At 44.8% G+C, this 27,947-nt stretch overlaps 1 long non-coding RNA gene and 1 pseudogene across 2 annotated transcripts in view; one reads left to right on the top strand and one right to left on the bottom strand.

The window, feature by feature from the left end:
• The window catches only part of LOC149984078 (uncharacterized), a 466,287-nt gene that overhangs the window by 418,135 nt on the left and 20,205 nt on the right, over nt 1-27,947 (bottom strand). The window lies entirely within an intron of this gene.
• LOC110522002 (PR domain zinc finger protein 1-like) lies at nt 30-15,579 on the top strand (annotated as a pseudogene). The gene is made up of 7 exons (XR_016495608.1): nt 30-375; nt 2,322-2,600; nt 7,256-7,375; nt 8,449-8,701; nt 12,141-13,177; nt 14,763-14,891; nt 15,108-15,579. The product of XR_016495608.1 is annotated as a PR domain zinc finger protein 1-like (transcript).

The raw sequence follows: 27,947 nt of genomic DNA, 5'->3' as shown, positions 1-27,947 counted from the left end.
ACTGGCGACGCACCTCCCGGAGAGAAAGCTCTTGTTGTTCTTCTTATCTCAGCACGAGTCCCCGGGGCAGAGGGTGAGTGAATAAGCGATGTATAGATGAACAGATCACTTCCCCCAAGGAGGAGTCTCACACACAGAGGAGGGAGATACGGGAGGAAGAGAGCGGGCAGACCCACACACCCGAGAGAGAGAGAGAGAGAAACCCACACACACCACTGTCCCTCAGTTGCAACAGGTACACGCAGTATAAGAATCTCATCAGAGAGAACGCGAGGGAGAAGGGGAAAGAGAAGGAAGGAGAGGGACCATCAATTACACAGGCACTCGAGGATACAGATAACCTGCTCTATGTGTGGCTCCTCTCAAGGCTTCACAGTAAGTACTCCACCTCTCCTTTACCATCCCACTATTATTCTCATTCTACTATAGTGTGCGCTGTGTGTATGTAGAAATTAGGACAGCCCAGATTACACCTAAAGTCATTTTTTTGTGTCATAATGTGACGTGTGACGGTGAGACAGCGATAGTGATATGAGTTTTCATGAAGTTTGTGAAAGTTCTGTATGTTTTCAGTCATACACTGCACAGATTTCACATCACTCCACTTCCTAAATTTAAATGTTTGTGTCAATTGGTGTGACAGTGTCATACAATGAAATAGATTTGAGTTGTAGGCTTTCATTATTAGATCTTTGAGTTGTAGGCTTTCATGAAGTTTGTGAAACTATTCGTTTTCAGTCACTCACAGATTTCACACCACTCCTCTTACAAAAGTCTTCCTTTGTGCCATAAGGTGTTAAGGGCGTAATGGTGATATTTTTTAAAAGTCAACCATTTACAACTTCTCATGAGGCCACAGCTGTGTGCCTTTGGCTCATCATGCATTGATTTCAGAGTGCAGTTTCATAGCTTCATGGTTTCAGAGTGAGCTTTCCCCGACTGTTGTGAGACTCATTCCACTCTGCGGTGATGCGTACCAAAGAAACGTGAAATGTCATCCATCAATCTTGGTCGATGAGTGTACAGTACAAGAGAAGATCAGTTTCCTCTCCTCGTATGGATGAGCATGATACACGTTCTAATAAGATATCGCTGGTATTAAAACATTTATAATTATTATTATAATTATTATTTTATGTGCTATGTTGTGACCATTTCAAAGGGTGTTGAGGAGAAGATGTCAAACCAGTCTACATACATTTTTGGAGGACTAGATAAGAATAGAATAGATAAGAAAAGTTAGGACACTTCAACTTGAGCCGTATACCATCAACTGGGATAACTTGAAAAATAAGAGCAAAACTGGTCCCCTGTAGCTCCGTTGGTAGAGCACGGTGATTGTAATGCTCGGATAGGGGGTTCGATTTCCAGGACTACTCATATGTCAAATGTATTGCCTGCTTGACTAGTCGCTTTGGATAAAACCGTCTGCTAAATGACATTTCAAATCACCAGCTTCTGACCTTTCGCAACATTTACTCCACCCACACCTCTGCACTTACCACAGGTTTACACCTGCAAAGGCGCTCTAGGATTGCCCTTTTTCATACTAACTCTAGTCCTGTTCATGTCCAGTCTTAATTAAAGCTTTTTCACACTACTGAGTGGATCCCGGGCTGTAATACACTGGCTTGGTCACGCATCCATCATAGCTGCTGGAACAGTGCTGGAAAGGACAACGTGAAAAGAGAATGTCCGGGTCGAACACCAGACAGAAAGACAGAGGAACAGACGAACAGAGAGGCAGGTAACTGGGACGAGAGCCAGGTCCCAGTCAGTGTAGAGAGGAAGTCTGGACTGATTCACGGGGAACACTGGTTTCCTACTTGTGAAAGTGGTGGTCGTCCAGCCTCGGCCGACGTGCACAGGAACCTCTTCTTATAGCCTGCCATCGTGTTTTGGACAGTCAGAGGATGTTTGGAACGGTGGGTGGCGATGGTGCAGGGATGGCGCTACCGTTTGAAGTTTGTTTGTCCGGTAGTGTTCGTTGGGAAAGTTAGTTAGGACACCCCTCTCCGACTGATTGACGACCCTCTTACCCCTCCGCCATTTCCTTCCGTCTCTGACTGTCTCACACCTCAGCTTCCTTGCTTCTAATTTTAGCTCCATTCAAAACAGAGTAGAGCTTCCTCCTTCAGCACACTTCATCCGCTGTTTGTGATGCTTCATGCTCTTTCAAATCTATAGGAGGGAGGGAGGGAGGGAGGGCAGAGAGAAAAGGGTATAAGCAGGTACAAGAAAAAAATGGAAATTGACTTCCTCAATTATTTGGGCTAATGCACATCATAGTTCTCATACTCTTCTGTGGTCTTATTCCTTAGGCCTCCTCTTCCTCCCAGAACAGCACAGCCATGTTAACCTCAGATGGCTCCCCCTTTCCCCACACCACTTCGGTCTCCACCCCCACCCTGACCCTCACCGACTCAAACCTCCAGGGCATAGACATGACCCTCTGGAGTGAGGCCGAGTTCCAGGAGAGGTGCACCTACATCTTGAAGGACCACCCGTTGCACCCGGGTAACCACCCAGAGAACCAGACCAAGGCTGAGAGGTCTCTACCCCGAAACTTGGTCCTGAAACGCTGCCCTGACTCTGCAGAGGTAGGTTATACTGAAAGCGTGAAGACCAAACTTTCCTGGAAATGGGGGATGTGCTTAAAAAGTGAAAGTGTGTTTTCGTGTGTGTGTGTAGGAGAGTGAGTGGGCATGGTGTTTCTTTGTGGGGATCCAGTGTGTTTGTGTGTGCTTGTGTGTGTTTGGGTGTGTGCTTCTCGGTGTGTTTGCGTGCACACAAGTATGTATGCGCACATGCATGAGAATGTATGCCTATCTGTTCATAATGGGTCTGTGTAATGTGTGTGTGTGTGTGTGTGTTTATGCATGTGCATACAGCTGTACTATATTTGTTCTGTGTGTGCATTTTGGAAAACTCCCCTTACATCACTCCCACATCCTTCCATCCTTCCGTCCTTCCTCGGGAGGAAGAAATGCTTGACACACTGTTGTCTTTCCAGCTTTTCCTCTCTGTGTCTTTTACGCTGTGTACATCTTAAGACAGATGGCAAGATAATAGCCACTGGGCGCGTCCCAAACGGCACAATATTCCCTATTTAGTGCACTGCTTTTGACCATAAGGTTTCCCTATGGGCCCTGGTCAAAAGTAGTGCACCAAATAGGGAATATTGTGCCGTTTGGGGCGCAACATCTGTCTTCACAGCCACAGCCTGTGATCAGGTGGATACTATACTTTACATTCCCCGTTCCCAATGTCCCTTGCCATTAAACTGTAAAGCAGAGACACTGAGACCTTTGCTACTGATCGTAAATAATCTCCGGTCCAAGATGTATATCAGCTAGTTTGATCAAGATGAAAGAAGGAAAGTGGTTGGGCGGGCGGGCTGATGTTCAGAGTCGAATCCTAAATTCCACTTACATCAAATTTGAACTTAGTCATGAATTGATGAGTGCGAAGTAGATTTCCACTAAGTGAAATCCGGAGCCTTTACTGAACAGGAGACAGGAATGAGACTGAGGCCATGTTTAAATTCTTTCAAAATGGATCCTTCCTACCACCGTTCCTTGACATGTTCACAGATCTGAGATGACTGGATAGGTGAACGTAATGGTTCCACTGGATTGTTCAGAGTATTCAGACATGACTAGAATCAAAGTGTGTCTGATCTAAGGGCATGGGCAGCGCTTGTCAATATGAACTTGTTCAAATTCAGGCTCCCTTCCTATTCCCTCTTTGTCTTTGAGGAACTTGTTCAGTCAGTCTGTCGCGACTTCCGCCGAACTCGGTCCTTCTCCCTGTTCGGGCGGTGTTTGGCGATCGACGTCACCGACCTTCTAGCCATACTGATCCATTTTTCATTTTCCATTGGTTTTGTCTTGACTTCCTTCACACCTGGTTCCAATCCCATCAATTACATGTTGTGTATTTAACCCTCTGTTTCCCCTCATGTCCTTGTCGGAGATTGTTTTATTGTATGTGATTGTGCTAGTATGTGTTGGTGTGCGACGGGTTTTGTACCCACTTTGTTATTTTTATATATTTTGGTTTTTGGGGTTTGGTCAGAACTTATTAAACAACTCTGTTTATACCAAGTTCGTTCTCCTGGGCCTGACTCCCCTGCCACCAACACCCATTACACAGTCAGTATCAGAGTTTAATATTTTCCCGGTATTTTACAAATGTTCCACCCCGAGAATAAATAACTTTTCTCCTGTAACCCTGTATTTCCTGTCAAAACAAAAGGCGTCATTCAAAAGCAGTATAAAGCATATAAATATGTCTGAATTTGATTAGAGCTTGATCAGCATGAATATGCTACCTGAGCCTGATAAGACCTATATTAAATACATTAAATACATTTACAACATTTAATCAGCCCAAGCCCCATAATTGTGCCGTTATCCAATACATGTTGTATTGTGCCCAGATGAACACATTTATTTTAGGCCATATAAAGAACAGCTATGCATGATTTAATGAAAAGCACCAAACAGCGGCAAACAGAAACAACATTGTTCACATTTAATAAAATACTTAAAAACAGAAGCAGGCAATAGGCTATACAGCTGGCTTCACAGTTCCTTTTCCTGGAGTCCACAATCTCCTTTGTCTTGGTCACGTTGAGGGAGAGGTTGTTGTCCTGGCACCACACGGCCAGGTCTCTGACCTCCTCCCTATAGGCTGTCTTATCGCTGTCGGTGATCAGGCCTACCACTGTTGTCATCGGCAAACATAATGATGGTGTTGGAGTCATGCCTGGCCATGCAGTCATGAGTGAACAGGGAGTACAGGAGGGGACTGAGCATGCACCCCTGAGGGGCCTCAGTGTTGAGGATCAGTGTGGCGGATATGTTGTTACCTACCTTACCAATTGGGGGCGGCCCATCAGGAATCCTTTTGCAGAGGGAGGTGTTTAGTCCCAGGGTCGTTAGCTTAGTGATGAGCTTAGAGGGCACTATGGTGTTGAACGTTGAGCTGTAGTAAATGAAAAGCATTCTCACGTAAGTTTTACTTTTGTCCAGGTGTGAAAGGGCAGTGTGGAGTGCTATAGATATTGCATCATCTATGGATCTGTTGGGGCGGTATGCAAATTGGAGTGGGTTTAGGGTTTCTGGGATAATGGTGTTGATGTGAGCCATGACCAGCCTTCCAAAGCACTTCATGGCTACAGACCTGAGTTGCTACGGGTTGGTAGTCATTTAGGCAGGTTACCTTAGTGTTCTTGGGCGCAGGGACTATGGTGTTCTGCTTGAAACATGTTGGTATTACAGACTCAGACAGGGAGAGGTTGAAAATGTCAGTGAAGACACTTGCCAGTTGGTCAGTGCATGCTGTACAAGTCCTAGTAATCCTGCTGGCCCTGCAGCCTTGTGAATGTTGATCTGTTTAAAGGTCTTTCTCACATCGGCTACGGAGAGCATGATCACACAGTCATCCTGAAGAGCTGATGCTCTCAAGCATGTTTCAGTGTTACTTGCCTCGACACGAGCATAGAAGTAATTTAGCTCGTCTGGTAGGCTTGTGTCACTGGGCAGCTCGCGGCTGGGCTTACCTTTGTAGTCTGTAATAGTTTGCCCTGCCACGTCCGATGAGCGTTGAAACAAGTGTAGTACGATTCGATCTTAGTCCTGTATTGACGCTTTGCATATTTGATAGTTCGTCGGAGGGCACAGCGGGATTTCTATAAGATTCCGGGTTAAGAGTCCTGAAAGCGGCAGCTCTACCTTTTAGCTCAGTGTGGATGTTGCCTGTAATCCATAACTTCTGGTTGGGGTATGTACTGTGTCACTGTGAGGACGACGTCATCGAACATATTCCAGTCTGTGCTAGCAAAACAGTCCTGTAGCTTAGCATCTGCGTCATCTGACCCCTTTTTTATTGACCGAGTCACTGGTGCTTCCTGCTTTAGTTTTTGCTTATAAGCAGGATTCAGGAGGATAGAATTATGGTCAGATTTACCAAATGGAGGGAGAGCTTTGCTCATGTCTCTGTGTGTGGAGAAAAGGTGGTCTAGAGATTTTTCCCTCTGGTTGCACATTTAATATGCTGGTAGAAATTAGGTAAAACGGATTGCATTAAAGTCCCCGGCCACTAGGAGCGCTGCCTCTGGATGAGTGTCTTCCTGTTTCCTTATGGCCGTATACAGCTCATTGGTCTTAATGCCAGCATCGGTTTGTGGTGTTAAATAGACAGCCAGGAAGAATATAGATGACAAGTCTCTTGGTAAATAGTGTGGTCTACCGCTTATCATGAGATACTCAGGTGAGAAAAACCTCGAGACTTCCTTAGATTTTGTGCACCAGCTGTTGTTTACAAATATACATAGACCACCACCCCTTGTCGGCTGTTCTATCCTGCCGAAAATCCGTGTCACCATATTAGCTAAAGTAACGTCATAGTCAGCATTGATAATAGAACTAATGTGTTCGTAAACCTGCTACAATCATGCAGTAACGTTACAGTGTACAGTCAGTAAGCAGTTTAGCATTTATGCCGGCAGCGGTGGCAATACATTTGTAAATCCAAAGCTTACCTTGACTTGGAAGAGTGTTGTGTTGGATAGTCATAGCCAGCTAGCTAACATAGCATCCCTCTGTTTGACCAGGGTGTTTGAGTAGGCAAAACTAGCTATCTGCATTTAATAGATAAGTAAGTGAAACTGAAAAAAAAGACAATCTCTCTCTCGTTATCTCTCTCTTGCTTCTCCTTAATTTTGGAATAAAGAAATTTGTTCAAAACTGTTCAACTATTGTCTCTCTCTTTCTCTCTCTCTCTCTCTCTCTCTCCCTTTGAGTCAACTACTCACCACTGCAGTGCTAGCTAGCTGTAGCTCATGCTTTCAGTACGAGATTCACTCTCTGATCATTTGATTGGGTGGACATGTCAGTTCATGCTGCAAGAGCTCTGATAGGTTGGAGGACATCCTCTGGAAGTTGTCATAATTACTGAGTAAGTATATGGAGGGGGGTGAGCCTCCTATAGGTTTTGTATTGAAGTCAATGCAGGAAGACGGAATCTAGCTGTCCTCCGGCTACACCATGGTGCTACCCTACAGGGTGCTGCTGAGGCTACTGTAGACCTTCTTTACAAAATAGTGTTTCAATCAATTAATTGGTGACGTGATTATATTTACTATAGTTTTATCGAGAAAATATAACTTTTTAAATGTCTTAGAATGGTTATTTTTATGAAATTCACTGAGGAGGATGGTCCTCCCCTTCCTCCTTCCTGTGTTGTACAGGTGCTTGGGGTGACCAGTCGGGAGCTCATTCAGAAGGGGACACGGTTCGGCCCTCTGGTGGGCCAGACCTACAGCAATGACATGGTGCCCAAAGATGCCAACAGGAAGTACTTCTGGAGAGTAAGTGAGGGGCATTGTGAGATCTCATTGAGGTCAAATTCTGTTCACTTCTACAGGGGGTAGAGGGATTGCACAAATTGACACTTGTGGTCTCACATCCTGTGTAATGTGTGTGTGTGCGTGTGTGTGTGTGCGCTTGGGTGCGCTTGTGTTTTTATGTCAATGTGTTATTTTTTGCTTTACTGTAAAGGTTGTGTGTGAAGGTGTGTGTGCGTGTGTCTTCTCGTTGGGGAGGAGGTCACACACACAGCTGTTCGGTTTCAGTGAAGCAGTGCTTTTCCACTCACTGCTCCTCTCGGCAGTGCCATGGTCTCACTGCTGGGAAACACACGCGCGCGCGCACACACACACACACACACACACACACACACACACACTGACTCTCACACTGACTAAGCAAGGAAGTGGCCTAGGGCCTGCGAGCCACGACTTCCACTTGCATACACACAGCTAACGGCTTAGGCCTGCAAACAGCATAGTCATGACACAGACCAACAGACTATACACAGTCCCGACACAATATCTAAACAACTGGGCCACTCCACAGACATGAGATTAACACAGCCATCACATAGACAACCTGGACTCTGTAAAGTCATGAGTCAATCTGCAAACAACACTGCTTCCAGACAAATACCAACAAACAAAGTGAGATAAAACAGATTGAGTGGAAAACTGTGGTAGAGCACAAATCCAGAGAGAAGGATCTCTTTTTTTGTTGCTCTCCAGGAATGTCTAACCATTTAGGTGTGCTGCATTGGTACATACTGTAGGTATGACATTGAAATTAGAGTGATACAACACAGTCAGTTGTGAACTGACTCGAGTAGAGTTGTGCTACTGTCATTCCGGTAGAAACAACAACACATTATGACCACACCGGGTACCCCACCACTACCACCACCAACCAAATCCCTCCACACCTTATATGATAGATAGAACAACATCCTGAGTGACTTCCTTTCTCACGTCATATTACTGGATTGATGCCATATCTTAGGTTTCAGAGCCGTGGGAGAAGGTTGTGTTGATGTAGTCATCTAATTCTCTGTCCCTCTCTTGTCTCTCTCCAGGTATTCTCAGAGGGTCGGTTACATCACATCCTGGATGGCTTGGACGAGGAGAAGAGTAACTGGATGCGCTACGTCAACCCGGCCCGTCGTCCAGAGGACCAGAACCTGGCGGCGTGCCAGACTGGCATGGCCATCTACTTCTACACGGTAAGAGCCGTGCCACCGGGCCAGGAGCTGCTGGTGTGGTACTGCCCGGAGTTCGCCCACCGTCTCAACTACCCGCCCCCCGGAGAGCTCTTCACGGAGAGAATTGGTACGTTTCTGAGATGGATTCTGAAATGCAGAGGAGCTACATCTGGCAGCAAGTTGCTGTTTTGTGGCCTCCTCGACTAACATCAGATTCATATAGGAATCAAGCCTGGAACTAATGTACTTAATAAGTTATACTAGACCAGCCTAACGGATCCAATCCCATTTGATCCAATCTAATACAGAATGGGACAATATGGGGTCTGTGGGACTTGTATTCACTGTGGTGAGGGGATGTGAAAAGCAATATGGTCAATGTGTGTTCGGCACAACGCATTGAAAGGAGTAGAGAGCCATCCCTAGAGTTTACCAGAGCAATGGGTGGATGTAGGTGGTTATTCGAAGCCAAAATCGCTCAGTCAATGATCCAGTCGACTTACAAACTCTTTGTGTGGGTGTTTAACTGGTAATAAAAGTCACACCCACAGGCCTTTGTGAGGAGAGAAAAGAAAGGAGATAAGATCTAGCTCCAGGTGTCACCAGGAGTGGTTTTGTCTCAATAGGGAGAGACCAATTTCAGGTCTCAAGGCAAAGTTTAAATGTCCCTTTTTTCACACACACACATGCACACGCACACGCACTCACGCACACGCACACACACAAACAATCCAGGAGGGGGGGTGTTGAGGTGCTGACAGTTCTCTGGAAGGTTTCCCTTATTCATTTGGCTGCTCTTGAAGAGGAAGAGCGGGAGGAAGTGCTCCATTGACTACTTGAACTTCCTGGCAAGGCGTTCCCGCTGACAGATTGCTATCTCCAAGAGTGTTGGTTGTTAGTTTGCCTGAGTGCTCACCTCTCAGGAAGAGAGGGAGGGGTGGTCCTGTGGAACAAATTGGAGTCTGTCTGTGTCTCTGTGTGTGTGTGTGTGTGTGTGTGTGTGTGTGTGTGTGTGTGTGTGTGTGTGTGTGTGTGTGTGTGTCACCAATCCCTGACAGTACAGTATTTGATCTAGCTACGGATCTCTTCTTCTTTATTGAGAGCCTTTTTCAGAGTTATTCTGAATTCAACAAAAAGTTAGGCCGTTAGGTGGAAATAAAAGTTTTGGCTTTGTGACACCAACTGCAATTAGTCAGACAGATAATGGTAAGTTAATACACTGATAGGCTGTCGGTAAACTTTAACCCTTTGTTGCTTTGTGTGAAGTCACTGTGTGAGTTCTCACCCCAGTGCAGTTAGTGTGATCATTAGTGGTGACATTCGGCACAAGCAATTGACGGCACGCAAGATAACAACAACATTTCAAAAAGGTTGAGAAGGAATATCATTCAATGTGAATTCCAAAGACTGCATCTCACGTTTGTGTCCTGTGGATCCAATGCATCGCACTGGTGACTAAACTTATCACGCTGCAAATGATAGTTTTATGGTACTTTTTCCTCAGATCTGTGCTAATCCAGACACTTTTAAGGAAATCCTTCCGACAAACCATCAAACAGGTAAAGTGTAAATGAAGGACTAAGATTGAATCCTACTACACCGGCTCTAATGCTCGTCGGATGTGGCAGGGCTTGCAAACTATTACGGACTACAAAGGGAAGCAAAGCCGCAAGCTGCCAAGTGATGCGAGCCTACCAGACGAGCTAAATAACTCCTATGCACACTTCGAGGCAAGCAACACTGAACCATGGATGAGAGCACCAGCTGTTTCGGACAACTGTGTGATCACACTCTCTGTAACCGATGTGAGTAAGGCCTTTAAACGGGTAAACATTCACAAGGGCGCAGGGCTGTCTTCACTGACATTTTCATCCTCTCCCTGACCGAGTCTGTAATACCTATATGTTTCAAGCAGACCACCATAGTTCCTGTGCCCAAGAACGCCAAGGTAGCCTCCCTAAATTACTACCGACTCGTAGCACTCAACGTCTGTAGCCATGAAGTGCTTTGAAAGGCTGGTCATGGCTCACATCAACACCATCATTCAAGAAACCCTAGACCTACTCCAATTTGCATACCGCCCCAACAGATCCACAGATGATGCAATATCTATAGCACTCCATACTGCCCTTTCCCACCTGGACAAAAGGAACACCTACGTGAGAATGCTGTTCATTAACTATAGCTCAGCGTTCAACACCATAGTGCCTTCAAAGCTCAACACTAAGCTAAAGAACCTGGAACTAAACACCTCCCTGGATCCTGGACTTCCTGATGGACCACCCCCAGGTGGTAAGGTTAGGCAACAACACATCTCACATGCTGATCCTCAACACGTGGGCCCCTCAGGGGTGCGTGCTTAGTCCAAACTTTACTCCCTGTTCACCCATGACTGTGTGGCCAAGCACGACTCCAATACCATCGTAAACAAAACGATGGTAGGCCTGATCACCAACAATGATGAGACAGCCTATAGGGAGGAGGTCAGTGACCAGGCAGTGTAGTGCCAGGACAACAACCTATCCCTCAATGTGAGCAAGACTATGGAGCTGATTGTGTATTACAGGTTAAGGGGAGCCAAGCACACCCCAATTCACATCGACGGGGCTGTAGTGGAGTGTGTCGAGAGCTGCAAGTTCACCAACAAACAAACAAACTATCATGGTCCAAACGCACAAAGGCAGTCGTAAAGAGGGCACGACAACACCTATTCCCCCTCAGGAGACTGAAAATATTTGGCATTGGTCCTTAGATCCTCAAAAAGTTCTACAGCTACACCATCAAGAGCATCACCTGGTTGCATCACCTTCTGGTATGCCAATTGGTCGGTATCAGACTGCAAGGCACTACAGAGGGTATGTAACGTGTAAACTAGGAGTCAGGAAGCAAGTACCGGGAGTGCATTTAATAATAAATGGAGTACAGACATAAAAACCAAGAAAAATAATCAATAACGCCTGGGGAAAGAACCAAAGGGAGTGACAGATATAGGGGAGGGAATCAGGAAGGTGATGGAGTCCAGGTGAGTCTCATGAAGCACAGGTGTGCGTAATAGTGAATAAACTGGCGACGTCGAACGCCGGAGAGGGAGAGCAGATGTGACAGGGTTGTGCGTACAGCCCAGTACATCACCGGGGCCAAGCTTCCTGCCGTCCAGGACCTCTATACCAAGCGGTCAGAGCAAGGTCCTAAAAATTGTCAGACTCCAGCCACCCAAGTCATAGACTGTTCTCTCTGCACCGCACGGCAAGCGGCACCTTAACAGCTTTTACCCCCTTACCCTGTTTATTATCTATGCATAGTCACTTTACCCCTACCCCCACACATTGACTCGGTACCGGTACCCCCTGTATGTAGCCTCGTTATTGTTATTTTATTGTGTTACTTTTTTTTACTTGCGTTTATTTACCAAATATTTTCTTACTGCATTGTAGGTTAAGGGCTTGTAAGTAAGGTCTGCTGTATTCTGCGCAGTGTGACAAATAAAATTTGATTTGATTTGATTATTTTGTGTGACAAAACTTTACCCTAAGTATGTGTGTCTGTGTCTTTTTTTTGTCCCACAGAGCAAAACAATGTTTGTGGAAAGAGTTCAGGGAAGACGGGGCACAGCATGTCTGAAATCCTGAGGATGGAGCACACCAAGCCCGACCCCACTTGCCCCCGACTCTCCGAATCGGCACTGTCCTCAACCTGCAGCCCAGTGCTACCCCTGTGCCCCTCTGTGGTCTACTCCAGCTACCCACCCATCCCGTACTGTGGCCCCCCCAACCCCAAAAGGTCCCTCAGCAGCCGTGTCAGCCCCCACATGCACTTCCCTGTCAAGCCCAGCCTGGGCATCCCCATCACAGCCCAACATTACACAGTGTCGTCATTGCCAGGTCGCATGTACCCCAGTTCACTGTGCAGTCCCTACCTCATACCTCACTTCCCGCTTGGCATTAACAGCCTACTACCTCACACATACCCCCAGTACAGTGACAGAATAGCTCCTCATATGCCATTTCCACCTCACATGCTGCCTTTTGAGGTGTACCCGCACGTTCTGCGCCCATCTGCCAATGTACACAAAGAGCTCCTGCTTGCACTAACCACTACCCCAAAAAACCTCTCACTGCCCAATGGCAGCAGAGATCTGCCACTCGCACAGACCAAAAGCAAAAAAGACCTCAATTGTATGCCGACCAATGGGTGCAAACACCTTGGGGACCATGTGCCTTCACCAAAGAATTCCCTCAAAAACCTACCTTTGACACCAACGGACAACTTCAGTGACCCCAATCATTCATCTGCCAGCAGCACTTTCGATGACCAGCCTCTACCAGCCACCTCTTCCATGACAACCTGCCTCGCACCCAGGGGAGGCTCACCGCTGGCGGGCCTGACCGCCTCTTCTGACTACCTCCCCTCCAAGTGCACATCCACCCTCCTGAGCTCCAGTCACAGTGCCGAGGAAGGGGCAGTGGACCTGCGGAAGGCCAGGCATGGTGGACGGGTCATCGGGTACAAGACCCTGTCCTACCCGCTCACACGGAAGAATGGGAAGATCCGGTATGAGTGCAATATCTGCAGCAAGCTCTTCGGTCAGCTGTCCAACCTCAAGGTCAGTCAGTCCCTGATCATATGGCCCATGTCTGAGATTACAAGTACTTTATGCTAATATGATATCATTATTGAAATAGTTTTGCTTATGGAAAAGTTTGTGGTCATACGAAGAACCTGAAAAAACTGCTGATGGGCTAACAAAGTATGAAAAGAACAGTATATACTCCCAATTACACTGCACGCTCCTAATTACCACCTTTATTGGATCGATAGACAACCTGGACTCATGGATAAATGTAACCATATAAATACAAATATGGGACACTGAAACGTGTATGATATGCTAGGTTTGTAATGGTATATATTAATTTGTGGATGTCCATCATCCATTTCCTATGATACAAAAGTATGTGGACACCCCTTCAATTGAGTGGATTTGACTATTTCAGCCGCACCCGTTGCTGACAGGTGTATAAAATTGAGCACACAGCCATGCAATCTCCATAGACAAAAACTGGCAGTCGACGGATGAAACCGGGTTTGGCGAATGCCAGGAGAGTGCTACCTGCTCGAATGCATAGTGCCAACTGTAAAGTTTGGTGGATGAGGAATAATGATCTGGAGCTGTTTTTCATTTTTTGGGGGCTAGTCCCCTTAGTTCCAGTGAAGGAAAATCTTTCCTGTTTCAGCATGACAATGCCCCCGTGCACAAAGCGAGGTCCAAACAGAAATGGCTTGTTGAGATCAGTGTGGAAGAACTTGATTAGCCTGCATAGAGCCCTGACCTCAACCCCATTGAACACCTTTGGGATGATTTGGAACGCCAACTGCGAGCCAAGTCTAATCACCCAACATCAGTGCCCGACATCACTAATGCTGTTCTGGCTTAATGGAAGCAAGTCCCCACTCTTCTTCCCAGAAGAGTAGAGGCTGTTATAGCAGCAAAAGGGGGACCAACTACATATTAATGCCCATGATTTTGGAATGAGATGTTCAACGAGCAGGTGTTCACATACACTAGATTACCAAAAGTATGTTACAAATTACAATTCATATATACGTTATGAATTACAGTTTGTATGATATGTTATGAATGGCTTTTCGTACAGTATGTTACACATTTGCAGTAAGTATGATTTGTTATGAATTATAATTTGTTGTGGCTAACGTTAGTTGGGGGCTAACGTTAGCTAGGCTAGGGGTTAGGGGTTAAGGTTGGAATTAAGTTTAGGAGTTTGGTTAAAGGGTTAGGGGAAGGGTTAGCTAACACAACAAGTAGTAAATAGTTACAAAGTTACTAATAAGCTAAAGTTGACCATGATGAGATTCGAACACACAACCTTTGGGTTGCTAGACGTTCATGTTAAAAGCCAAACTTTGCCTTCTGTCTTATGTAACCATACGAACCATAACATATCATACTAATTTGAGTGTCCTGGATTTTTTTTACTATGTTACGGCTAGTGTATGAGACCAGGCTGCAACAAAGGTGGTAATTGGGTGTATGGCTTTCTGTTCTTTTCATGAAATATATTTGTCTCATCCTCTGTTTTTTGTCTTTCCACTTTTCATTTCCTTTTTATGGCTCTCTCTGTCTATCTTTCTGTTTCCTTCCTTCCTGCTATTATGTTTCCTGTCTCCAGGTCCACCTGCGCGTCCACAGTGGAGAGCGGCCCTTCAGGTGTCAGACCTGCAGTAAGGACTTCACCCAGCTGGCCCACCTGCAGAAACATTTCCTGGTTCACACTGGGGAGAAGCCACACGAATGCCAGGTATACTGATCCTTCACTGATATGTCATGCTTCCCTGATACCATCATTCTTCACTATGCACTAAGTTGACAATGGGAGCACAAAATAACACATAATATTCCCAAGCAAGCCTGCGTAAAATCTCATACTAATCTTACTCTACTGCTAAAGAAACACCATTAATGAAGTAATTACTCTCATCCTTTCTCCCCCCCATCTCTCTCTCTTTCGCTTCAGGTGTGCCGCAAGCGTTTTAGCAGCACCAGCAACCTCAAGACCCACCTGCGTCTCCACTCAGGTGAGAAGCCCTATCAGTGTAAGCTGTGCTTGGCCCGCTTCACCCAGTATGCCCACCTCAAGCTCCACAAGCGCCTGCACACTGGCGAGCGCCCCTACCAATGCCCACACTGCCTATGCGCCTACCTCAATTACTGCAGCCTCCAGGTGCACCTCCAGGGTTTCTGCCCCTCAGGACCTGAACCCTCAGGCCCTGTTCCCTCTGTTGAGGAGCTGCACCGTGTCAATGCCGCGATTGAGCAGTTCGACCTGAGCAAGGCTGCGGAACGCCTGGAGGCAATGACAGCGGGAGCTGAGGCGGAGAAGGGGAACAGCAGCACTAGCGTCCTGCTGCAGGAGATGGAGTTGGGGCGGAAGAGCTCCGACCATTTTAACGGCGCCAATGGGAATATGTCACTAGTCGAGGGAATCCTCTGTCCTTAGGTTGCAGTATCACAGCCACCCTCTACCTCTGCATCCTGGCTATGTCAAACAGGAGTCAGGTCATGTGACAGTCCACTAATACCCTTTTCAAGCTACTGAGCCGAGGTAAGCCATGGCAAAACGAGTTGTACTGCACTGGCCTGGTTATGCATCCACATACAATGTATAGTGTTTGCAATGTACTGGAAAGGACCATGTGAAAATGAAATATCCAAGCCAGCACAGTACAGCTTGGTTCGGTAATGATAGTGTGGAAAGAGTACAAGAGACAACGTACTTATAATCCATCAGGGTGACAGTGGCCTGATAGTGACCTTTACTGTTTGAAGCAAGGCTTTGTCTCTATTATAGGGATTTTTACTCTCAGGGCAATGTGAAGAGCAGTGGAGGCTGCTGAGGGGAGGACTGCTCATACAAATGACTGCAACAGAGCGAATGGAATAGCAAACACATGGAAACCATGTGTTTAATGTATTTGATACCATTCCACAAATTCCGCTTCAGCCATTACCACAAGACTGTCCTCCCCGATTAAGCTTACACCATCCTCCTGTGGTGAATAAGTGGGATTTTACTAGGAGAACATTATTATCAGAGAATAAAAACATTGTATTGTACCTATGATATCCTCAGCCTTATTAATTTATTATGCAGTTTTTTGTAACCTGAGGAAGCCACAAAGACAGAGACTTGTGATCAAATGTTTATAACAGAGTTTTATTTCCTACTATCTGTTTTTGTCATTTCTTATTTCTTGATGTGGGGCAATAATTGAAAATAAACAATTCATGCATAAAGAAATAATGTGCCTTACTTTACATTTGAATGTGTTTATTCACATTTGTGTGTGTGTGTGTGTGTGTGTGTGTGTGTGTGTGTGTGTAGGCTTGGTTAGGTTACTTTCTTAATGTCATCGGTTACAGTTACTAGTAGTAGTAGGTTGTCCAAAATTGTCATCAGTAACGTAACTTTTGGATTACCCCAAACTCAGTAATGTAATCTGATTACTTTCCATTCATTTTAGATTGCTTTCCCCGTAAGAAGTATTAAAAGAAGACAAAAAAGATCCATCAAACAGATTTGGTGTGTCATACTGGTCTCTGACTTGTGGTCAGACTCGCTCAGGTGGAACAAACTTAAACATGTGCCTTTTCAATGATGAATTGAATGTCATTGAGAAAACATAAAGATGTTATTTTACATTTATATTGTAGTCATTTAGCAGATGCTCTTATCCAGAGATACTTACACAATCAATTAGGGTTGAGTGCCTTTCAAGGGTACATTGACAGGTTTTTCACCTAGTCGACTCGGGGATTTGAACCAGCATCCTTTCGGTTCCATCTACCACACTTAACCACAAACATCCTTTCTGAATTTAAAAGTAACCCAAGAAGTATTCATCTTGTTTTTCAAAAGTATCTGTAAACTGATTTACAATATTTTCGATAAATTCATAAATTTCCATCAGATTACATTTAAATGTAATCAGTTCTCCCCAACCTTGTATGTGCATGTGTGCCCCATTAGGGAAGTTTAACCCACATTGTATTTCAGAGCTCTGGTAAGGAATGACATCGCTGGCACACACTCACAAAGACAGTCTCCCCTCTCGCTCTCTTTCACACACACGCTGGCCTCTCTCTTGCACAGGCTCATGAGCGCTCTCTCTCCCTCTCTCTCTCTCTCTCCCCCTCTCTCTCTCTCTCCCCCTCTCTCTCTCCCTTCAGGACACCACTGGCACTTTGGGAAAATCCGGTTTTCATATAATAATTCAGGATCGGATGTTGATCAGGATTCAGTGTTTGAAATGGGATAAGCAGAGTGTGTGTGTGTGACCGTGTATATATTTTCTCTTAAGTGTATCATTTCCAGTTGCCAGCAGTAGTTGAACTCATTGATACGGGAAATTGCTCACACCCACACACTCTATCGCCCACACACTACCAATGAGACCAATCTACGGACTCCCCAGAGGTGTGAATGATGCAATATCACTCCGTATGGAAACTGAAACAGAGTATCACACATGGGTAAATGATTCAGTTAGTTTCCTCCAACAATCCAGTAAATTGCTACAGGGTATGGATTTAGTTCTTTCCCCTTTTCACTCAACCCCTCGCTCATCACATTTCCATTATATTTTACATGCTGACATTTTTGCATATTTTCACTGTTTGTCTTTTCATCCTACAGTATATTAAATTTATATTGGGTGGTTTAAATCATGTTGAATTTCATATTTCATTAGACATATTTCATTACTAAGCTAACATATGGAAATGTTTTAAGATGGATGATTTAGCTATTTGATATTGAATTTTAGGACCCTCCAAAATATATTTAGGTACCTCCTAAATATATTTGTAAATTATTTGATAAAATATAGAATTTGCCGTTTACAACTATAGCCCATAGAAACGCATTGAATAACACATTTAGAAATGACAAGACAGTAGCAAAATAAATCATAAGGATTTAAAGTGTCTGTCCTATATCTAGCAGAGATATGAAAGCTCAGGAAATACACTGTACTTGTCAAAAAATTGGACAGACCTACACACTCATGGGATTTTCTTTATTTTTAATATTTTCTACATTGTAGAATAAGTGAATACATCAAAACTATGAAACACATATGGAATCATGTAGAAACCAAAAAAAGTGTTATACAAATCCAAATATATTATATATTTGAGATTCTTCAAAGTAACCACCTTTTGCCTTGATGATAGCTTTGCACACTCTTGGCACTCTCAAACCATCTTCATGAGGAATGCTTTTCCAACAGTTCCCACATATACTGAGCACTTGTTGACTGATTTTCCTTCACTCTGCAGTCCAACTCATCCCAAACCATCTGAATTGAGTTGAGGTCAGGTGATTGTGGAGGCCAGGTCATCTGATGCAGCACTCCACCACGCTCCTTCTTGGTCAAATAGCCCTTACACAGTCTGGAGGTATGTTTTGGGTCATTGTCCTGTTGAAAAACAAATCATAGTCCCACTAAGCTCAAACCAGATGGGGTGGTGTATCGCTGCAGAATGCTGTGGTAGCCATGCTGGTTAAGTGTGCCTTGAATTCTAAAAAGAATCACAGACAGTGTCACCAGCAAAGCACCCCCACAACATCACACCTCCTCCTAGATGCTTCACGGTGGGAACCACACATGCAAAGATCATCCGTTGCTGCCGAGAGTGCCTAGAACCTGGAATCCCTGTTCAACACGTTCCTTCATGGATTATCGGAGGTGGTTAAGTACAAGCTCGCAGCCCGGAGCTGCACATGGACCTCAATTCTCTCATAGCCTTGACCATAAGGATTGATGGGTGGCTACAGGAACGTAGGAGGGAGAAAAGGTCTGTTCCCAGTCACACTCGTTCGTCCACCTCGCCTCCGGGGAATCTCTGAGAATCTGATGTCACCCGAATTCCCACGGGAATCACTGAGGGCAGTGGACTCGTCTCCTCCGGAGCCCATGCAACTGGGCAGGGCTAGATTCTCTCCTGTTGAACACTTGCACAGACTGAGCACCAAGAGCTGTCTGTATTGTGGTACTACAGGACATTACATACAGTTGAAGTCAGAAGATTACATACACTTAGGTTGGAGTCATTAAAACTCGTTTTTCAACAACTCCACAAATTACTTGTTAACAAACTAGTTTTGGCAAGTCGGTTTGGACATATGCTTCGTGCATGACAAGTCATTTTTCCAACAAATGTTTACAGACAGATTATTTCACTGTATCGCAATTCCAGTGGGTCAGAAGTTGACATTCACTAAGTTTACTGTGGCTTTTTACAAATTGGAATATTCCAGAACATTTGGTCATGGCTTTAGAAGCTTCTGATAAGCTAATTGACATCATTTGAGTCAATTGGAGGTGTACCTGTGGATGTATTTCAAGGCCTACCTTCAAACTCAGTGCCTCTTCGCTTGACATCATGGGAAATTCAAAAGAAATCAGCCAAGACCTCAGAAAAAAAATTGTAGACCACAAGTCTGGTTCATCCAATTTCCAAACGCCTGAAGGTACCACGTTCATCTGTACAAACAATAGTATGCAAGTATAAACACAATGGGACCATGCAGCCGTCATACCGCACAGGAAGGAGATGAACGTACTTTGGTGCGAAAAGTGCAAATCAATTCCAGAACAACAGCAAAGGACCTTGTGAAGATGCTGGAGGAAAAAGATACAAAAGTATCTATATCCACAGTAAACAAGTCCTATATCGACATAACCTGAAAGGCCACTCAGCAAGGAAGAAAACACTGCTCCAAAACCGCCATAAAAAAAGCCAGACTACGGTTTGCAACTGCACTTGGGGACAAAGATTGTACTTTTTGGAGAAATGTCCTCTAGTCTGATGAAACAAAAATAGAACTGATTGGCCATAATGACCATCGTTATGTTTGGAGGGAAAAGGGGCATGCTCGCCAGCCGAAGAACACCATCCCAACCGTGAAGCACAGGGGTGGCGGCATCATGTTGTGGGGGTGCTTTGCTGCAGGAGGGACTGGTGCACTTCACAAAATAGATGGCATGATGAGGCATGAGAATTATGTGGATTTATTGAAGCAACATCTCAAGACATCAGTTAAAGCTTGGTCGCAAATGGGTCTTCCAAATGGACAATGACCCCAAGCACACTTCCAAAGTAGTGGCAAAATGGCTTAAGGACAACAACGTCAAGGTATTGGAGTGGCCATCACAAAGCTCCCACATGCTCTTTAGGCCAAAATACATTATTTGGCAATCTCTGCGTATGTGAAGGGCTTCTTGTTTCACACGAGTATCCAAGCAATCTCATGTGACTCACCACCTGGATTTGGTCTAATGTAGTCAAATTTTAAATTGTGTTTTTTACATTGGATAAAAGTAGAGACTCAGAGCTACAAAATTGTATTTCAGGCACTGCATTTTTGAGGAACAATGGGAAACTAATTCTACTTTGAAAGTTATTAAACTTGTAAACTTACTTTTGAGAAATTGGCCTTTGAATGTTTTGGTATCTAGTGAAAAGCTCCTCTTTGTCTACACCATTCAGCATCATTCATTCATTAAGCGTTAGCCCCAGCCATCTCGTTTCACTCTCGAATCCTTCAGAGCGGCACACTTAACGCTCTGGCCGATGATTTGTTTACCTCTGGATAACATGAAAACTGCCTAACTGGCAACCATTTCATTACGCTTTTTTTCCACAACGTTTACTGACACCGGACATATTCAATGGATGTTGTACACTTTAGGTTAAGGCACGTAGTTAGCTAGCTAGGTAAACAATGAACCTAGTTTGGTAAACAACGTGTAAACTTCACAAACGTCACGTAACGTTAGCTAACGAGTCAGCCAGCTAACGTTAGCTAGTTAAACAACAATGAACATAGTGCCAAATCATGTCATTACTACCCTGCATGAATCTGCTGGGAGCTAACCAACCTGGTTCAATGTTAGCTAGCTAACATTAGGCTCTAACTAGCAAAGCACACTGTTCTGGGATACGAATAATAACGCCATACACGTAACGTTAGATGGAAGTTGGCGCCAACAGAGATGACAGTATCGAGCTGTTAGGAAACTTTGCAGTATTTTGTTTTTTTTATGTATTGTTTTTTACATTATTAGCTCAGGAAATGTTTTGAGTCATTACATACAGACGGGAATAACTATTGGATATTAGAGCAGCGGTAACTCACCAGAACTACCAGCATTACGAGTAGGAATATGACTTCCCTGTAGCAGATCCTTTGTTCACTCTCCCCGGCGGAGAAGAGGCACTCGAGGCGACCTGCTGGTTTGACTTAGGAGGCACGCACACCACCCACCACTTCTGAGTATATAACTCGCTAATGTTCAGTCTTTGGATAATGATGTTGATGAGCTTAGAGCATGGATTTCTTTCCAGAGAGACATCAGGGTCTATAACATACTTTGTTTGACGGAAACATGACTCTCCCTGGATACTCTGTCGGAGTCGGTAAAGCCAGCAGCATTTTCAGTACATCTCACAGACAGGAATAAATATCTCTCCGGGAAGCAGAAGGGCAGAGGGGTGTGTTTCATGATTAACGACTCATGGTGTAATTCTAGGAACATACAGGAACTCAAGTCCTTTTGTTCAACCGACCTAGAATTAAATGCCTACCATATTATCTTCGAAGATAATTCTCCATCATTGCCACGGCCGTTTACATCCCACCTCAAGCCGAAACCTTGACGGCCCTCAAAGAACTTCACTGGACTTTACGCAAACCACATATCCTGACGCTGCATTTATTGTAGATGGGGATTTTAACAAAGCAAAATCTGAGGACTAGGCTGCCAAAGTTCTATCAACATATCGACTGTACTACTCGCGCTGTTAAGACTCAACCATTGCTATTCAAACTTACAGAATGCTTACAAGGCCCTCCCTCACCCTCCTTTTGGGCAAATCTGACCACGACTCCATCTTGCTCCTCCTGTCCTATAGGCAGAAACTCAAACATGTAGTACCCATGCTTCAAACTATTCAACGCTAGTCTGACCAATCGGAATCCACGCTTCAGGATTGTTTTGATCACATGGACTGGGATATGTTCCAGGTAGCTTGCGAAAATAATCTGGACACATACACTGATACGGTGACTGAACGTATAGTAAATGTAGTACCCACTGTGGCTATTAAAACCTACCCTAACCAGAAACCGTGGATAGATGGTAGTATTCGTGCAAGACTGAAAGCGCGAACCACCACATTTAACCATGGCAAGGTGACTGGTAATATGGCAGAATATATTTAACAGTTATTCACTTGAGGATAACACAGTGCCACTGACGCGGCCCGCTACCAAGGACTGTGGGCTCTACTTCTCCGTGGCTGACGTAAAACATTTAAACGTGTTAACCCTCGCAAGGCTGCCGGCCCAGACGGCATCCCTAGCCGTGTCCTCAGAGCATGCGCAGACCATCTGGCTGGTGTGTTACAGGCATATTCAATCTCTCCCTATCCCAGTCTGCTGTCCCCACGTGCTTCAAGATGGCCACCATTGTTCCTGTTCCCCAGAAGGCAAAGATAATTGAACTTAATGACTGTTGCCCCGTAGCACTCACATTTGTCATCATGAAGTGCTTTGAAAGATCAAAGATCATATCACCTCTACTTGCCACACTAGACACACTTCAATTTGCTTACCGCCGCAATAGATCCATAGACGATGCAATCGCCATCCCTCTGCACACTGCCCTATCCCATCTGGACAAGAGGAATACGTATGTAAGAACGCTGTTTATTGACTATAGCTCAGTATTCAACACCATAGTACCCTCCAAGCTCATCATTAAGCTCGAGGCCCTGGGTCTGAACCCTGCCCTGTGCAAAAGGGTCCAGGACTTCCTGACGGCCACCCCAGGTGGTGAAGGTAGGAAACATCACCTCCACTCCGCTGATCCTCAACAACACTGGTGCCCCACAAGGGTGCGTGCTCAGCCCCCTCCTGTACTCCATGTTCACCCATGACTGCGTGGCCAAGGGATGATCATGGACTTCAGGAAACAGCAGAGGCTGCACCCCCCTATCTACATAGACAGGAACGCGGTGGAGAAGGTGGAAAGCTTCAAGTTCCTTGGCGTACACATCACTGACAAACTGAAATGGACCACCCACACAGACAATGTGGTGAAGGCACAACAGAGCCTCTTCAACCGAAGGAGGCTAAAGAAAAATAGGCTTGTCACCTAAAACCCTCACAAGCTTTTACAGGTGCACAATTGAAAGAATCCTGTCGGGCTGTATCGCCGCCTAATACGGCAACTGCACCGCCCGCAACCGCAAGGCTCTCCAGAGGGTGGTGAGGTCTGCCCAACGCATTACTAGATGTGGGACATCTTCAAGGACATCAACCACCCGAGCCACTGATTGTTCACCCCACTATCATCCAGAAGGCGAGGTCAGTACACGTGCATCAAAGCTGGGACCGAGTGTCACGGTCGCCATAATGAGGAGACCAAGGCGCAGCGTCGTAAGCGTACATCTTCTTTAATTAAAGAAAGAACACTGAACAAACTATCAAAACAACAAAACGAACCGTGAAGCTATTATGGCTAGTGCAGACAGGCAACTAAACATAGACTAAGAACCCACAAAATACCCAAGGAATATGGCTACCTAAATATGGTCCCCAATCAGAGACAACGATAAACAGCTGCCTCTTATTGAGAACCAATCTAGGCAACCATAGACAAACACCTAGACTTACAAAAAACCCTAAACATACAAAAAACCCTAGACAATACAAAAACTAAACAAACTACCCTCGTCACACCCTGACCTAACCAAAATAATAAAGAAAACAAAGACAACTAAAGGTCAGGGCGTGACACCGAGAGACAGTTAAACAGCCATCACTAGCACACTATCGGCATAGAGTAGAAATCACTGGCCACTTGAAGGAATGGAACACTAGTCACTTTAATAATATTTACATATCTGGCATTACTCATCTCATATGTATATACTGTATTCTATACTATTCTACTGTATCTTAGTCCGTTCCGCTCTGACATCGCTCGTCCATATGTATATAGTCTTAATTCATTCCTACTTAGATTTGTGTAAATTTGGTATATGTTGTGTAATTTGTTAGATATTACTGCACTGTCGGAGCTAGAAGCATAAGCATTTTGCTACATCCGCAATAACATCTCCTAATGAGACCAATAACATTTGATTTAATAAAATTTGATTTGTTAGCTAGGGAGCCAGCCAGCTAACTACATTTTTAGCTTGAAACCACTTCCTGTAAAAATTTGAAACGTGTAATATCTGAAAATGTAGCTAGCTAGACTATCTTACACCATATACATCATGCATGATGGATGTGTCAAATCAAATCAAACTTTGTCACATGCGCCGAATACAACAAGTTTACTATGAAATGCTTACTTACAAGCCCTAACCAACAGTGCAGTTGAAGAAGAGTTAAGATAATATTTACCAAATAAGCTAAAGTAAAACATAAGAAAAAGTAACAATAATGAGGTACCAGTACCAAGTCTGTGTGCGGGGGTACAGGTTAGTCGAGGTAATTTGTATATGTAGGTAGTGGTGAAGTGACTATGCATAGATAATAAACAGTGAGTGGCAGCAGTGTACAAAACAAATGTAAATAATCTGGTGGCTATTTGATTAATTGTTCAGGAGTCTTATGGCTTGGGGGTAGAAGCTGTTATTAAGGAGCCTTTTAGTCCTAGACTTGACGCTCCGGTAACACTTGCCGTGCGGTAGCAGAGAAAACAGTCTATGACTTGTGTGACTGGAGTCTCTGACAATTTTATGGGCTTTCCTCTGACACAGCCTATTATATACAGTGGGGCAAAAAAGTATTTAGTCAGCCACCAATTGTGCAAGTTCTCCCACTTAAAAAGATGAAGCCTGTAATTTTCATCATAGGTACACTTCAACTATGACAGAAAAAATAAGAAAAAAAATCCAGAAAATCACATTGTAGGATTTTTCATGAATTTATTTGCAAATTATGGTGGAAAATAAGTATTTGGTCACCTACAAACAAGCAAGATTTCTGGCTCTCACAGACCTGTAACAACTTCTTTAAGAGGCTCCTCTGTCCTCCACTCGTTGGCACCTGTTTGAACTTGTTATCAGTATAAAAGACACCTGTCCACAACCTCATCTCGCCAGTGTGATCTGAACCATTAGGATCCTCACAGGACAGGCATGACATCACCAACAAACTATCACGGTCCAAACCGTTGGGGCCGTTTGCGAATTGGAGTGGGCCTAGGGTTTCCGGGATCATGGTGTTGATATGAGCCATGACCAGCCTTTCAAAGCACTTCATGGCTACCGACATGAGTGCTACGGGTGGTAGTCATTTATGCAGGTTATCTTCGCATTCTTGGGCTCAGGGACTATGGTGGGTTGCTTGAATCAAATCAAATCAAATGTATTTATATAGCCCTTCGTACATCAGCTGATATCTCAAAGTGCTGTACAGAAACCCAGCCTAAAACCCCAAACAGCAAGCAATGCAGGTGTAGAAGCACGGTGGCTAGGAAAAACTCCCTAGAAAGGCCAAAACCTAGGAAGAAACCTAGAGAGGAACCAGGCTATGTGGGGTGGCCAGTCCTCTTCTGGCTGTGCCGGGTGGAGATAACAGAACATGGCCAAGATGTTCAAATGTTCATAAATGACCAGCATGGTCCAATAATAATAATAATAATAATAATAATAATAATAAGGCAGAACAGTTGAAACTGGAGCAGCAGCACGGCCAGGTGGACTGGGGACAGCAAGGAGTCATCATGTCAGGTAGTCCTGAGGCATGGTCCTAGGGCTCAGGTCCTCCGAGAGAGAGAAAGAAAGAGAGAATTAGAGAGAGCACACTTAAATTCACACAAGACACCGAATAGGACATGAGAAGTACTCCAGATATAACAAACTGACCCTAGCCCCCAGACACAAACTACTGCAGCATAAATACTGGAGGCTGAGACAGGAGGGGTCAGGAGACACTGTGGCCCCATCCGAGGACACCCCCGGACAGGGCCAAACAGGAAGGATATAACCCCACCCACTTTGCCAAGGCAAAGCCCCCACACCACTAGAGGGATATCTTCAACCACCAACTTACCATCCTGAGACAAGGCTGAGTATAGCCCACAAAGATCTGGGGGGGGGGGGGGGGGGGGGGCGCCAAACCAGACAGGATGATCACATCAGTGACTCAACCCACTCAGGTGATGCACCCCTCCCAGGGACGGTATGAGAGAGCCCCAGTAAGCCAGTGACTCAGCCCCTGTAATAGGGTTAGAGGCAGAGAATCCCAGTGGAAAGAGGGGAACCGGCCAGGCAGAGACAGCAAGGGCGGTTCGTTGCTCCAGAGCCTTTCCGTTCACCTTCCCACTCCTGTGCCAGACTACACTCAATCATATGACCCACTGAAGAGATGAGTCTTCAGTAAAGACTTAAAGGTTGAGACCGAGTTTGCGTCTCTGACATGGGTAGGCAGACCATTCCATAAAAATGGAGCTCTATAGGAGAAAGCCCTGCCTCCAGCTGTTTGCTTAGAAATTCTAGGGACAATTAGGAGGCCTGCGTCTTGTGACCGTAGCGTACGTGTAGGTATGTACGGCAGGACATAGGTAGGAGCAAGCCCATGTAATGCTTTGTAGGTTAGCAGTAAAACCTTGAAATCAGCCCTTGCTTTGACAGGAAGCCAGTGTAGGGAGGCTAGCACTGGAGTAATATGATCAAATTTTTTGGTTCTAGACAGTATTCTAGCAGCCGTATTTAGCACTAACTGAAGTTTATTTAGTGCTTTATCCGGGTAGCCGGAAAGTAGAGCATTGCAGTAGTCTAACCTAAAAGTGACAAAAGCATGGATTAATTTTTGGGCAGAAAGTTTGATTTTTGCAATGTTACGTAGATGGAAAAAAAGCTGTCCTTGAAATAGTCTTGATATGTTCTTCAAAAGAGAGATCAGGGTCCAGAGTAACGCCGAGGTCCGTCACCGTTTTATTTGAGACGACTGTACAACCATTAAGATTAATTGTCAGATTCAACAGAAGATCTCTTTGTTTCTTGGGACCTAGAACAAGCATCTCTGTTTTGTCCGAGTTTAAAAGTAGAAAGTTTGCAGCCATCCACTTCCTTATGTCTGAAACACATGCTTCTAGCGAGGGCAATTTTGGGGCTCCACCATGTTTCATTGAAATGTACAGCTGTGTGTCATCCGCATAGCAGTGAAAGTTAGCATTATGTTTTCGAATGACACCCAAGAGATAAAATATATAGTGAAAACAATAGTGGTCCTAAAACGGAACCTTGAGGAACACCGGAATTTACAGTTGATTTGTCAGAGGACAAACCATTCACAGAGACAAACTGATATCTTTCCGACAGATAAGATCTAAACCAGGCCAGAACTTGTCCGTGTAGACCAATTTGGGTTTCCAATCTCCCCAAAAGAATGTGGTGATCGATGGTATCAAAAGCAGCACTAAGGTCTAGGAGCACGAGGACAGATGCAGAGCCTCGGTCTGATGCCATTAAAAGGTAATTTACCACCTTCACAAGTGCAGTCTCAGTGCTATGATGGGGTCTAAAACCAGACTGAAGCATTTCGTATACATTGTTTGTCTTCAGGAAGACAGTGAGTTGCTGCGCAACAGCCTTTACTAAAATGTTTGAGAGGAATGGAAGATTCGATATAGGCCGATAGTTTTTTATATTTTCTGGGTCAAGGTTTGGCTTTTTCAAGAGAGGCTTTATTACTGCCACTTTTAGTGAGTTTGGTACACATCCGGTGGATAGAGAGACGTTTATTATGTTCAACATAGGAGGGCCAAGC

Source organism: Oncorhynchus mykiss, chromosome 4 (genome assembly GCF_057628025.1).
Source record: "Oncorhynchus mykiss isolate SJ-2025 chromosome 4, ASM5762802v1, whole genome shotgun sequence".
Classification (NCBI taxonomy): Eukaryota; Metazoa; Chordata; class Actinopteri; order Salmoniformes; family Salmonidae; genus Oncorhynchus; species Oncorhynchus mykiss.
Note: the sequence above shows the minus strand (reverse complement) of the source record. Positions and strands in the feature narration are given on the sequence as shown.